The following is a 6,837-nucleotide window of genomic DNA, read 5'->3' on the forward strand; positions in this document are numbered from 1 at the left end:
GTAAAACATCAACTTTTCCACACAACTTGATGTTTTGCATCGAGTTGATGCAAAACATCAACTTTTCCACACAGCTCGATGTTTTGCATCAAAGTTGATGCAAAACATCAACTCTACCACAAAACTTGATGTTTTGCATCAAGTTTCAAATGCTCCGAAGAGAAAAGTTGGAGGATTGAAGGTTGATTTTTACAAACAGACTTTTTTAGCAATTCCATCCATGTTGGCATACTCAGACAACCTATTCCATAAATTTTGAGTATCAACACGACTATGTTTCGATGCGATTTGCAGACGTCACAAAGCGACTTGCTGCATGAGCAAGTTGCTTTGTGACGTCTGCAAATCGCATCGAAACATAGTCGTGTTCATACTCACAGTTTGTGGAATAGGTCGTTTGAGTATGCCATCAACTTTTAGCCTAAAAGTTGATGTTTTGCATCGAGTTGATGCAAAACATTAAGTTTTATGAAAAAGTTGATGTTTTACATCGATTTTATGCAAAACATCGACTTTTCCATAAAACTTGATGTTTTGCATAGAATTAAAGAAAAAGTATACCTAGAATAAGGTGATATAAGTACAGCATAGGTTTACGGCTAAGGACGTGAAAAACACATATGGTCGCATACTTTGACTACAAATTTGAGAGGAGGTCATTAAAAAAAATGCTTGTCTTTGTAACCATGTAACCTTTGTATCATAAATAATATCGTTACATAGTAGATGCCAAAAATCATGATAACATAAGAGCTAGATGAGATAATACATGATGACCTGTAATCCATTGGTTTTAATCCAAATGTGCAAGGCTCCATTGATTTGGAATACCACAAGTCGATTGATTCGCCAATCCTGATTTTTGTTTGACAATTCAATTTTAAAGCTGAAGAACTATAAGCAAATACACGTGGTGCGACCATCTATGTCGAGGAGGGGGGTGCATGTGAGCCTGGACTATGCCATGCCTATGTACAGTAGTATGCTCTCCAGCATAGGGGACCTTGAATCTACCGTCATCCTTGTGAAAGCTCTAAGCTCTTCTCTACTACCATTCTAGAAGCTCTAAGCACCTCTCTTTTCTCTTTGTACACAAAGACAATGTCGCGAGTGAAGATTGCATCTCTCAGCATCCTTTACATGTCCTCTAAATAATTATAACCAGAGTTCATTCTACACTACCCTTAGACATACCATCTTTCAACATCCTTCACATGCACTATAAATAATTATAACTAGAGCACATTCCTACACTACTCTTAGATATACCATCACCTATGTTCATGATAATGGCTATCTGGATCAAACATCAATATATGCATACTATGAATTTTGGCCACCACCACATATGTACATGATATAGGCTACAATTTCTTCCTGCCACCGTTATTCATATTGCATAAAAAAAATTCCCTTCATGAAAACAAATGCCTATGTGGGTCGAAATTTACATCCATAGGCTATATGATGTCTGCCTCTAAGATTGTCCTGTTGAAAAAATATCTCTTTTAACATGCTTAGGTTTACTCAGAGCCTCCAGAGTTACCATCTTCTACATATATATATGAATACAAGTCTACCTTTGCACACCTATAAGTTAACCTCTTTAAACTCTTAGCATTGGTTGTATATCATGCCCACTATATTTGCTTCAAAATAATAGAGCAAATAATTATATCATGCAAACTGTCAAGGTAAGTATATACTAAAGGCTTTACTATTTGGGTCTAGAAATAGACTCAAGGATGTTTGTAGATTTTTTCATAAATTATGGAGCTTATATTATTATGTATTCTAATATTTTTTGAGTGCTTAAATAATGTGCATATTTATGCATAGTGGTAGAATTTGTCCCAAAAAGTCCATTAAAAAAATTATCTTATATTCATGAAATTTATAAAATAATTTTTTATTTGAAAAAGATTGATATTTCTTTAAGTTATGTAGAGTTTTATGTAATTTTATAAGTCAAGTTTATTTTTATGTCACAAACAATAACAGTTTATAAATCTATGAAGGTCACATATGTTTTCAATCTTGATTCATGTATTTTTTAAATTTATACATGGAATTCTAGATGTGTTTTCAAAAAACTATGTTTTTAAGGCATTTTTGAGATTTCACACATTTTTGGAGGGGATCTTTTTAGGTAACCCTCGTCAGCTACCTATTTTGCTCGCAACAGTGTTACTATAAAAAATACATACATGTGGGTAGCTACTATGGAAGAAATATAAAAAGTACTTATATGTGGATAGAATTGGAGCCACTCACGTCGGGGGGATCACACGTAATGTTTTGTCTTGTGTTATTTTCTTCATGCTTTTATGTGCTTTATATGTTTTGCCATAGTTTAATTTATTTGCACATGGTCCTTCAATTCCAGTTTGAAAGGTAAGTGAATGGTGAGAGATTACTTCTTGCACCAAGATCTATACAAGGATCTTGTCTATCTTACACCTTGACTCACAGTTGAAAAGGGTTACAAAAATCTAAGATGTCACATGTTGTTATATCATGTATGCAATATATCGAATGTAATATACATTTATACTAGAATCCTCAATATATGTAAAGTTCGAGATATCTTCAATGTCTTAAAGAGCAAACTTGCAATCTTGTAGTTTGTATAGTACAACTTTCTTTCTCTCTTTATATTATCAAAAAGTAAAAAGTTGCGATAGTGGTTCACATTGTGACTACATTATGTAGTGAAGTACATAAAAGGGCTATAGTAATTATGTAAACTATCATTGGCTGCTAGCCATATCATGTACATTACATCATATATTACATTTCATGTAATATATCATGTATATTACATCATATGTTAGATTTCATGTAATATATCATGTATATTACGCTACTTCTTTAATGTTTTATTACAACAAACTTACAATCTTAATAACATATGCAATAATCTTCCAATGTTGTATGTATAATCTTAATAACATATGCAATAATCTTCCAGTGTTGTATGTATAATCTTCCAATTTTTATTTATCTCGTTTTAGGGTCAAACTTATTTCTCAACAAGATTTTATCCATCCATGGATATGTTTTCACATTGTGCATATTTCTCTCACATCATAATAATCTAATGTGTGGCATGTAGTAACTCATTTAATTTGAGATCAAGGTTTTCTGGGAGAAAATAGGCACAATGTCATGTAAAATATGTAAATGGCTGAATCAAGACTGTATATATTGTGGAGTGTGCCTGGTTTTGAAATCATCAGATATATATAGGGGCAACTTTGAGAGAGAAAGGATGGTCATGATGTAATAGCCCTTATATAATATAATATATATTTCCAAAAAAAAAGGCACAATGTCATGAAGTAATGCAATACATGATATTATATATGCAATCCACCGATTCATCACCTCTGGGCGACCCTGCCAGCGTGGAGTGCCAGGGGTCGCAGGCGATGACAGGTCCATGAGCGCACCGGGGGAAGCGGGCTTGATACGCTGCCGCTGCCGCTGCCGCTTCTTCTTCTTCTTGTGCTGCGAGAGCGCCAGCTTCTTCGCCCATCCTTCCGCCGCCTCCTTGGCGCTGATCTTCGCGTAGTCCAAGTAACCCTTCACACCTGGTCGTGGGTGTAGAAGGTGGAGCGGTCGTAGGGGTTGAGCTTAGCCTCAATGTCGAAACGGAGGGGGAGGTCCGGATTGGAGATGAACAGGCGGCCGTAGGAGATTAGGTCCGCCGCGCCGCTGCCGGACTCACGTGTATAACCCCCGCTGAGCATGACGATTCCTCCGTAGGCCTCGCTGAACATGAGGCAATAGTTTGCTTGACTCCCTTGTTGATGGGGTGAGGTGGAGGTAGGCTAGCTTCATCTTGTTGAGCTCCGAGATGAGATGAAGGCCAAGGGCTTCCGGGTCGGAGTCGGTGGCGCCCGCGCCCAGATGGTCGATAACTGGCGAGATCCGGATGGCGGTGCGCTCCTCGCCCATCTCATCACAGCCACAGCCGCTAGTGCGAACCTACAGCGATTCTCCACGGGGCCTCCATACTCGTCCGCCCGGTCGTTGATACCGTCCTTGAGGAATTGATCCACAAGGTAGCCGTGGGCGGCATGGATCTCCACCCCGTCAAAACCTGCGTAGAACACCCAGGTAAGGACAACTTTGTGCCAAGAGGTGTCCTTTTCCGTCGAAAGAAAGAAAAGCTCCGCCAGGAGGTGAGGTGTGTGGTAGCTTTTGGTAACGGGAGGTATAATTCTTTTTTGACGAGCGTACTAACCTGTGTCTTTTTTTCTTTGGAATGGGACCTATAGTTACTTTTTGACGAGCGTCAATCCCGTTTTTTAACATTTTAAACATTAAATATCGAAAGAAGAATTCGAACCCAAAGAATCCTATAAAACAGGTTAATTTGTCAAAGTCTTAAGGTTTGGATTTGACAAAGTTAACGGATTAAATGTTTTACTTCCCTTGCTTTTCTTAACAAAGGTGAAGAACATGAACGGTTGTGGCTTAAAGGTTCGTTGTTTGGTACTTTTACAATAGTTCTTTCATCGTACACGTAATTGCTTACGCGCAACGCAAGACTCCGCATGCAAGGCTCCTCACGCTTAGAGAATCCTTCCAACAATAGATAGTCTAATCAGGTATTCCATCGATCAAATATCTCATCTCGCTAACATTGTTAGTTTACATGCATTCAATTCCAACCAATGACCCACATAAATATACACTCTTTGTCCTTAACTTATGTTTCTACACATGATTTGGATTTTGGCATTGGATGAGTTCCAACTAAGTATGCAAAGGAAATTGAACCTCTTGCAACGTTGGTAGATGATAAGTGTGTTCTTTAATCCTGATATTTTCCATCTCAGTGAGAACTACAAGAGATGGCTTTATAAAAAAAAATATAACTACCCAATATGACATGCCATTGATTAGGAGATCACCCTCCGAAAAACACACGGTTTTGGAGCCTTGGATATGTATAGTTGTTTTTATTTCGTTTTAAAACTTGTTAGCATTAGGGCATTCTAGTTGCATATCTTTGATAGAAGAGTCAAAAAACCCTTGTTTCTTGGTGATTTGCATAATTTTGAAGCCTATAAGGCTTAGATCTCATTGCACTGAGCCAAGGAATTGTTTAATAATTGTGATTAGGAGTGTCCAAAAACATGAGCTTTGAGCTCCATTAGGTGTGGATTAGAGTGAGAAGTTAATACATTAGATGTGGATTAGAGTGGGAAGTTAATTTTTGTTCATGGATTCCATAATTTTCAAGCATTATTGGAATTAGTAGCTTGGAAACATGAAAAATCAAACAAAAAAAAAGTTATACATAAACATCTTAAACTAGGATTATAAACCTTAATCACCCTCTGTCCCCCCAAACTCTTGAAAACTAGGCTAAATGACCTTTCAACAACCAGGGGATGTGAGTCCATAGCCATGCGCAACAAGCCCGTGAATAGTGAGCTGTAACAACTGTGAGACGTGAGCATAAGCGTGAGCTATACCAGACATGAGCGTGAGCTATAAGAGATGTGATTCAACCGTAATGTGAGCACGAAATGCACGTGATATAGAATAAAAGACACACCTACCCCTCAGCAGGGGGGTACACTGCTAAAATAAGAAACCCTATATATCATGTGCATTCAAGGGGTATTTTAAAAACCCCTTACTTGTGATATTTTTTGAATAAAATGACACTTTTTTCATTATGGAGTTACAGGTTGTTTTTGAATGTCAATTTAAAAAACCCCTTCTGTAAATGTATTTCTATACATTTACCTTAAATTTTTGAATTAAAAAACCCTTTCATTTGAACTCACATGGTATACTTACATATTTTTAGGTGAACTCCCCAAGACCTACCCATGACCTAGCAAGATTGTCCTATTATACAACTTATTCTGACATCAATTTCCAAGACATCTTGGAAATAATACCAACATCAATTTCCAAGAAAATATCTTGTCCTTAATTTCTCACCAATCATAACAGTAGCATGGGGATCCACACACTACTTGGCACATTGTCCAAGAATGCATATATAGATAGAATAGACTCATGTGGGAGGAATAACAATAGTTTACAATGGGGCTCCATTATTTGTCTCCATTATGTGTGAGAATCCAACAAAGGTGTGTCTCAAGACATCTTAGCAACTGGTCTTTTCAAGTGGGTTTATAGCACATGGCGAGAGTCATTGGTTCGAATACAAAAAAAGATGGGGGATCTATTTCATTTTTTTAAATCTCTCATGTAAGGCCTTCCAAAACAATCATGGTGTATGGCCCTCCTCTCTAGAAATCCATCACCATAAATATGTGGTGGAAGCTTAGCCCAAAGGTCTTAATCTTTGCGTCCTGAAAGGGTGCCTAAGGGTTTGGGTATATTCCCATCGGTAAGCTTGACCATGAGGTTGGTGCCTCTACGAGTGACGGACTTCCCCAAGCCTCCCAACAATACTTGTTGGTGATTATGCTGACACTAGCACTACCATCCATGATTGTGAAGATTGCCGTTCTTAAATTATAAATGATAGATAACACGACGTTCATTTCATCACTATCAAAGTAGTGTCCTAGCTTGTTCATGGGCACTTTTGGTTGTTGTGCTAATTTTATCCTAGGTATGGAAGGAGAACACTCACTATGGCATGCCTCATCCTTCTCCTCTTAGACTCAGGTTTAGCACTATGGGCTCTTAAATTCCCATTCATCCCATCGGACAAGTCTCTCTAAGTAGAGAACTTTCTTGTAAAAGAGAACTTATCAACACTCGGACTTTCAAGCATAAGAAGGTTGTATCCTATGACTCCTGCTATGTTCCTCGTGTGATATTCACTTAGCTCCTATT

At 37.7% G+C, this 6,837-nt stretch overlaps 1 pseudogene; it reads right to left on the minus strand.

Moving 5' to 3' along the window:
- Nucleotides 1–297: 297 nt before the first annotated feature.
- On the minus strand, nucleotides 298–6,575 carry LOC147636289 (12-oxophytodienoate reductase 1-like; annotated as a pseudogene).
- Nucleotides 6,576–6,837: the final 262 nt, after the last annotated feature.

This window comes from Cibotium barometz, chromosome 8 (assembly GCF_041138505.1).
Source record: "Cibotium barometz isolate CiBa-2024 chromosome 8, ASM4113850v1, whole genome shotgun sequence".
Lineage (NCBI taxonomy): Eukaryota > Viridiplantae > Streptophyta > Polypodiopsida > Cyatheales > Cibotiaceae > Cibotium > Cibotium barometz.